Here is an 8,045-nt window from a genome sequence, read left to right as displayed (position 1 = left end):
TTTAACACTCTTCCGAAAATAGTTACATGCAAATACCACTTTTTAACATTATTCATATAAAATCCAGTTTCCTTTTTCAGTTATTTCCAAGAGAACCAATCTATTTTAATATCAAAATCACACCTATAAATAATAAAAGAGCATCACATACTATCTAAATTTCCAACAACCAACACATACATCAACTCATACACTAACAATAAGCATTACAACATCAACAAAATTACGCCAAATAATCTGAAGCCCCTCATGTTTAACAATATCAATCTATAATAAAAGGTTATCATATAACCAAAACTACAATTGCTATTTAATTTCTAAATATAATACATTAATTAAAAAAATAAATTGAATCCACCACTTATGTGAAAATATATATATATATATATATATATATATATATATATATATATATATATATTATGTTTAACAGAGAAGAAGAAGAAACAATAATAAATAAAAGTATAAATATACCTTTTCATATCTTTTATTTTCACAGAACTGCATAATTCCATATAATAATATTTAAACACTACAATCCCACCGCATACATTATTCATTTATATATATTATAACTGCATATAAGAGAGAAATTTATATCATAATATGTAAAATTTGTAAGTCTCACTTTATTTCTGTCCTAAAAGTTTAGAGCCTAACCTATTCTATTGGGTCTAAGGCCAGCCCATAAGGTGTCCAAAACCCCACTTTCAGTCCTAACCTCCTCATTCTACTATTTTTTTTAGAACACTATTCCCCTTCTCTCTCTTAGAACTACAGAAGTGAACTCTGCTAGGACACAATCAGAACACCCAATACTGGTTCACTCGAACGTCTTCTCCGGGTAAGTTGAGCTTGGACTTTACCCCTCCCTTTCCATTCTAATGTCTTGGTTCTATCTTGGGTCAAATTTGAAACCTTATGCTAGTTGTTATGCGTTTGTTTTCTAGTTTCCCTGCATTGGTTGGAGTTACAGTACTCATCTCTCCTCCTAGGACCGTTGTGCTTACGTTTTTAGCTCCACTCAAAGTAAGGAAAGCTAGGGTTTTCGTATTTTCTGTGTATCTACCTATTTCCAGCTTTGCCTCTCTTCGCCTAGGCAAAAATAGCAGAACCTTACCCTGGTTTCTGCTCGAGCTTTCTCTCGCCTAAGTGAGAACTCGTGGGAGCCTGATGTGTTTCGCTTCAGTTGTAGCAAAGGTGAGGGACCTCACCTTGGGGCGAAGAGGAGTCTTGCTCAAGCGAGGAGGTCTCGCCAAGCGAGAACTCGTAAAACCTGCAGGACTCTCTGTTGGCAGTCTTGCCTAAGCGAGAGCCTATAGCTTGAGCGAAAGACCTCTTTCGCTTGAGCGAGGGCCCATGGCTTGAGTGAGACTGGTGCAGGAACTTACTCTATGCTTGTTCTCTCCCATGTTTTCGGTTGTTGGTTGTATGATTGATTGGATTACCCTATTTAAAGCATAAAGTATGTGAATTTGCATGTGTTATCTTATTGCACGGGACTGGAATTGATGAGCTTGGTATGAATAAGTACATGAATCATGATTGGTTGATTGGTTGGATATTAGCATGAGATTGGTATGCTTGATAAATCTATGGTTGGTTGGTGAGACATGACTATGGTATGAGATAAACGTAATTCCATGAAACTCTTGGTGAGATTTCATGGTGGTGTTGGATGTGATGGAGGTAATTCCATGAATCTCTTGGTGAGATCTCATGGTAGTGCCGTATGTGATGGACGTAATTCCATGAACCTCTTAGTACGGTTTCATGGTAGTGCCGTAGTGTATATAATTAGGAAAGGATTCAAGTAAGGATTGCATCCTGAAGCTCTAAAGAGTCAGTTAGTCTCACGTAGAGCAGACTGACTCAAGTGGTGAGAGTAGTAGGAGGCCCTAGTCTTTGGCTAGATAATGACCTTAGATGTTTGAAGGCTAACCTTGTGTGTGGTAGGGTGAAACTCATTGGCAATGGCTCTGCAGAGCAGTAGAGGCCGTCACAAGTGCAAACATCCGGTGAATCCAATCGATTATATGTATTCGAATAAATTGGGTCTTATAGTCTTGTTGTTTGCTATCACATGCTTGGTTGATTGATGTGTTCTTGACTCTTAAATTGTATGCTTAATTGTATGATAAAAACCTTTTACTCTAGCTTACCCTTCTTTCTTGTGTCTGTCTTCTTGTGTGGTTTTTGCTTTTTGCAATGATCACCAATTCCTTGGTGTGAGCATATATGGGAATCCCTGGTGATCGCAGTGCCAATGGGGATGCTGCAGCTTAGATGGTCATGGGTTGATGTTGGACTCATGTTTTGAAGGACCTTGTTATATTCTAATCTCTTGCTCTATGAGCAAGCTTTTGGTCATCTGTTGAGACATTTGTATTTTGTTCGTGACATTGTGTAGTGCCTTTTTTTCTTCGAATACATTTGGATGACTGTAATATCCTTTATACTACAAGCCTCGTGCTCTTTGGATATTATAAAATATGCAATGTTTTATTTAATTAGATTTATCTATTAAATGAAACGTTACAATATTACTGTAGCCAACCCACATAAATCGCAATTCCACGTTCTTAAGTAAAACAAGTATATATATTTAGTATATTATCATCAATAATACAAAGTTGTGACGAAAAAAATATTGTTTATGTTTATATAAATATATGTAAAAGCTCATTGTACCCAAATTTCCTCTCGCCTCCAACATATTATAATATAAAAAAATACCAACCCAAAAAGGGTAGTTGCTTCCATTATGATTCCTAAAAGAATCACCCCTGGCAAAAATGAAAATTCTCTGTCTAACAAAACAATTTTCTAATAAAATAATTTCACTACAAAAATAATTAATTTTAGTGGGGGTTATATTTGGTGTTTCCAGGGGTTTTAACCCCCAGTAATGACTTTACCAAGGGTTTACAATTCCCCTGGAAGATCCAGCGTGGCTAACAAATTACCGGGAGTTTTTAGCAACTCCTGGTAAATAACAACTTGTTTGGGGTTTTTAAAACCCCCACTACTGGTTGGGGCTTCCAAAACCCCCGCTACTAGTTGGGATTCGTAAAAACCCCACTATTGCATGAGGTTTGCAAAACCCCCACTACTATATGGGGTTTTCAAAACCCCCGCTACTGCTGCAGTTTAAAAACCCTAACATTGCCTGTTTGTTTGTTTTGTATTTTTTAATAATACATAAATCCTAAAATAAAAGAAAAATTATAAAAGACAAATATTTTAGATATTTGGTATTTATAATTTGTACATATATTTATAAAAGGAACAAATAACAAAGTCTACAATTTTAATATCAAACAATGTAAATGACAAAGCCCAAAAGTTAAAATTAAAGAGTCAGTACAATGTTATTTGTTTTAAATAAGAAAAATTAACAAGTGATTATGGTGTAAAAGAGATACATCAGGTATTCTAAAAGCTCCTCCTTTGGGATTGTTTCATTCACTTCATCAAGTTGATTCTTGATAGTTGCTTTCTCTACTAAGAGAGAGAATGCAGATTTGATCTCCAATGTAGAAGTTGCTCTCTGTATAGCTTCAAGTTCTATCTTTTCCACATAAGTTCATTTGGGAAATTCTTCTCAAACAGTGAAAGTACTACCTTCCTATCCTCCTCTTCTGCAAATTCCAAAGAAAATTTTGCATTCGTAAGGTCATGTAGTACCTACAGGAATTGAATATCTTCCTAGTTTTAATAATATCAAATTGTGTACAAGCATGGATGAAGTTAAGTATGAACATCTGAACATATTAACCATCATATGTGACATAGTTGATCTTCATATTGTAAATAAATATACAATTAAGTTGCTAAGGTAAAATTAGATCTTCGATTGCAAGTATTTATCATGTAATTACGAATTGTATACTCCAGAGGCAAGTGAAAGTAAAGAACTGCTAACTTGTGCCACGAGCAAGCTTTTATCTTAGGAAACTCAAATATTTCCTTTAATCCTTAAAAAAAAGTATCTAACCAGATGAATCGTATTACTATTAACTAAAAGAAATACATCAAATTGGCACGATGGATACATACCTACTCCTAAAAGCCAAAGAGTAAGTACAAATGCATCCCCAGAAGCTTTAGATTCGATTTCACGCTCCTCAGTTGATGGGTTTTTTGGGTCTTGCTGTTTACTTTTAGTAAAAAAAATTGTCTGCAAACGCCATGATTCAAAATCTGAAGAAACATTTAGAATTAAGAAACTAGTCCCCAAAATTAAAAAAAAAAAGACAAGTCAGAATGAGAACTCGTTACCAGTTAGAGCATCAAGACATTTGAATCCAGCAATGAAGTCACATAATGTGACAGTTCTTTGGAAAATATGGTTCGTCAGATTTTGGTTGCTTCTTCACCTTTTCCAAAATTGTCTCCATTTGTCTTTTAGAGTCTAGTTCTTCCACAAGAGTAACTTTGACAAAAGAAAAAAATGGATAAAATTGATTTTATATTTCAAAACTTGTATTTGATTAAAACTTACAAAATAATAGCTTTTACGCTAAAAATATATGAGCATCACTTCATTTCATGTAATGAATGCAGTATATAGATATGTATAGATTTATAATAATACAAAATAATAGCTTTTACTCTCTCTCTCTCTCTCTCTCTATATATATATATATATATATATTATTCAGAATATATAGCGTTGTGTTATTTAAAAATAAAAATACAAAAATATTACATAAAGTTGCTTATAAGTTAATAAGTAAAGAAGTGAATCTAACGGTTAATCTGCATCTTTTCTATAACACAGACATACAATAATTAGTAGTCTACCAAAAACAATATAAAAAGTAATGAGCAGGAACAGAAGATAGGTATGAGAAACATACCAAAATACTCTCTTCTAATAGCACAATTAAGAATAGTGTCATCATTGTGTCGCACAAGATCTTCCAATGGAGGACTGTTGTCAGAAATGTTAGAAAGATAAGCAAAGACCAGTTTCTTCTAGTTGAGAGCAGCTTCAAAGAGAGGTGTCTCTCCTTCTTTGTTCTTGAGTCTCACCAAGTAAATCCTCTCCTTCTTGGTTCCTATGATCAACTCACATATCTTTGCGAAACCCTTGGAAGCAGCAACATGCAGAGCGATATCCCCTCAATAGTTCCTCATTTCTAGAGCCTTCATCGTCTTGTGTCTGATGATGGCATTCACAAGCTTTTCAACCACTTCCTCTTCGTCCAAATCCACCACCACGTGCAGCGTAGTGCCCACGGATGGGTTAATCATTGTCGTGTGACAAGTTGGGAATTGGTTATACATGTTCACAACCTTTTGCCATTTCCCTTCCAATATGTACTCTGCCACTTCATCTGATGGATTGGACGACAATTCCTCCTCAAAACTTCCAATATGCATATTTGTCATATTGCAGAATTTATAACTGGTGGAGAACTGCATTTTAGAATTTATAATTTGTTCTACACACCTGAAATGTAGATATTCTGTTTTATATAAGATAAACTCTAAATCTTTACTAGTTATGATGTATGATTACTTAACAACAGTGTCCAAGATTTTGGAATATAAGCACAATAAAATTGTGTCCATATATCTCTCAACGCTCCCCCATCTAAAAAATAAAAAATGAAAAATGTGTGAAGTTTACAGTAAGCATGGTAAGGAATTCAAACTATGAAAGTGATATGCAAACTAACCTAAAGGCTGGTCATGATGATCAAGAGTGCAAAAAGCTATGAATAGCAATTACAGAATTAGGATAGAATGTTGGGAGAATGGGTAAGGCATGGAATTCAAACTAGTGTCAACTATAAACCTCAGCAATCAGAAGCATATTTACAATACTAAGAAGCAGCAACTTATTTTTGGAAGGATGAAATAGTGCCCACATATGTCATTGTGAATACATTGGAAAGTACTTAAATTATAGAAGGAAGAAACCAATGTAAATCAATCAATTGTATCCATACCCATAGCAGAAATCAAGCTTGTGGAATATCGTTGGTTGTTCACCTTCTATAGGTTTAGCAAGCTGTGTATAAACTATATCACGAGGAGAAATTTTAACCTTTGCATCACCTCCATCTTGAGTTTCTACCCTAAAAACCTCAAATGAAGCAATTTAAACAGATTAAGAAATCCCAAAACAAATCCTCCAATCAAGAGTGTATAAATATCCAAGTTATTCCAGTGAACTCTCAATCAATAATCTAAACAATTCCATACTTATATAATTTGTACATCAAGTTCTACAAATATCAAGAGTGTTTGTGAAGTTGATCAAAGTAACTCTTCCCGAATACCACTAATATATCCTTTAACATGTTTCTAACATAGTAAAAAGAACTCAACCGAAAATTGCAACAATAACAGTATCAGTAGCATTCCAAGCATAAGGCCTAATGTGCAAAAGGCAATTGCAACAATCATGCTATAAATTATAAATTAGAAAAATATGTATACATTTTGAATTTTAATTATATAAAATGAACCTATATAACATAGGCCTAATTGTGGCTTATTTATTAATACTTTCAGTCAAATATTATGGTTGAGGTTCACATATTTTCCTTGATAAATTTGGACCTCAAACTTGTAAAAGATATGCATCTAGTCCCTTATAACTTTAAAACCGTGAAGACATTTTAGAGAGAAGGAACCAAGTACATAGTTTTTAAAAATTTGATAACCAAATTCATAAATATGAAAGAATAGGAACCTTGACTATGTTTAATGAAAGTATAAGACCAAAAATAAACTGAATCAAAAATAAATTTCCTGAGAATTGTATACCCTGTAACAAACCATTGCACTAAATTCTACAACAATATTGTAAATCCAGGACATTAAACAATTTATTCCGTGAAAGAAACCATCATTTGTCAACCACAAATATATAAAGCTAAGGAGTTAAACAAAGGCTACCATATCAAAGCATACACAGCTAGCTTGTTATTCACAATGGCAATGAAGATTCACTTTGCTATCTTGGCTTTATGTAGTTCTGCATATTATTAAACCCAACAACAACCAATTAATTATTAAGGCAAATATTAAAAGTATTAAAATACACACCTTCTACTATGTGTTTGAGTTCCAATCGAGTGTACAAAGTTTGAAAAGTTGTCCAAATCCCAAATCCCCAATCACCACTCCATGTTTAATCTGTCCAAAGTAATAAAAAAACATACTAACAATTAGGCGGAGGAGATAGGATATGAGAAAGATGAAAGCACAAAATAAATTAGGGAAATTGAAAGGAGTACTATAAACTTTAAGCAAAAAAACTGAGTTAGGGCATGGGAAAGAGATAAACTAAAATCAATTCAAAAATTGAAACAGGACAGCAATGCACAACTAGAATAAGATCTTTAAAATGGGACTCAGACGAAATTAGAGAGATAAAATCGAAAGAGAAAGAACATCTTCAGCTCTTTGATCGCAGGGAGAGGGAGAACAATGGAAGGCATAGAACGAGGGAAAGCTTGTTTGTCTTCTTCGTATTCGTAGGGTAACACAGAATGAGCGAAAGCTTCTTGGTCTTCTTAGGGTAACACACTAAGAATAGAAAGAAAGAGAGAAAGTCAGAATAGCGAAATTAAAAACTTTAAAAATTACGAAAAAGAGGAAAAATATAAAAGCTAAAGTGGAACCAAATTTTACGGGGGTTCATAAAAAAAACCCTGGTATTTAAGGAGGGTTTTTAAAACCTCCATTATATTTATAGGTTACTAGAGGTTATTATAACCTCCACCGATAAACCCCGATTAAAACTATATATTTTTGTAGTGTTTTAACCATCAGACTCAATCAAATTGAAACCCCAACATTCTTAACTATTCCGCTGTCATTTCGAAACAAAAGACCAATCAAAGCACAACTTCAAAAAAAAATAATCAAAACAACTTAACCGAAAAACACACTTCACACTTCCTCCATGAGATCATTCATTAAAACTTGGTTATCATATTCTATTCACAACACACTTTACGATTCCATATTCCAAAAACCTTCAAAGATTTCTCTTTAGGTGATTGCAAAATAATAAGGAAGAG

At 33.7% G+C, this 8,045-nt stretch overlaps 1 long non-coding RNA gene across 9 annotated transcripts; it reads right to left on the bottom strand.

Moving 5' to 3' along the window:
• Positions 1 to 3,276: 3,276 nt before the first annotated feature.
• Positions 3,277 to 7,662, bottom strand: LOC114188283 (uncharacterized). 9 transcript variants are annotated; one of them, XR_014995470.1, is made up of 8 exons: positions 7,414 to 7,662; positions 7,066 to 7,155; positions 6,916 to 6,994; positions 5,961 to 6,089; positions 4,863 to 5,458; positions 4,282 to 4,435; positions 4,060 to 4,203; positions 3,277 to 3,641 (listed from the first exon to the last, which is right to left on the bottom strand). It is a non-coding gene; the product is annotated as an uncharacterized LOC114188283 (long non-coding RNA). The 9 variants fall into 9 exon arrangements; XR_014995469.1 differs by lacking the exon at positions 6,916 to 6,994 and having other exon boundaries at positions 5,961 to 6,097; positions 7,414 to 7,661; XR_003605402.2 differs by lacking the exon at positions 6,916 to 6,994 and having other exon boundaries at positions 7,414 to 7,661.
• Between the last annotated feature and the right edge of the window lie 383 nt (positions 7,663 to 8,045).

This window comes from Vigna unguiculata, chromosome 6 (genome assembly GCF_037176805.1).
Source record: "Vigna unguiculata cultivar grain cowpea cultivar isolate G323 ecotype 2 chromosome 6, ASM3717680v1, whole genome shotgun sequence".
In the NCBI taxonomy this organism is placed as follows: Eukaryota; Viridiplantae; Streptophyta; class Magnoliopsida; order Fabales; family Fabaceae; genus Vigna; species Vigna unguiculata.
Note: the sequence above shows the minus strand (reverse complement) of the source record. Positions and strands in the feature narration are given on the sequence as shown.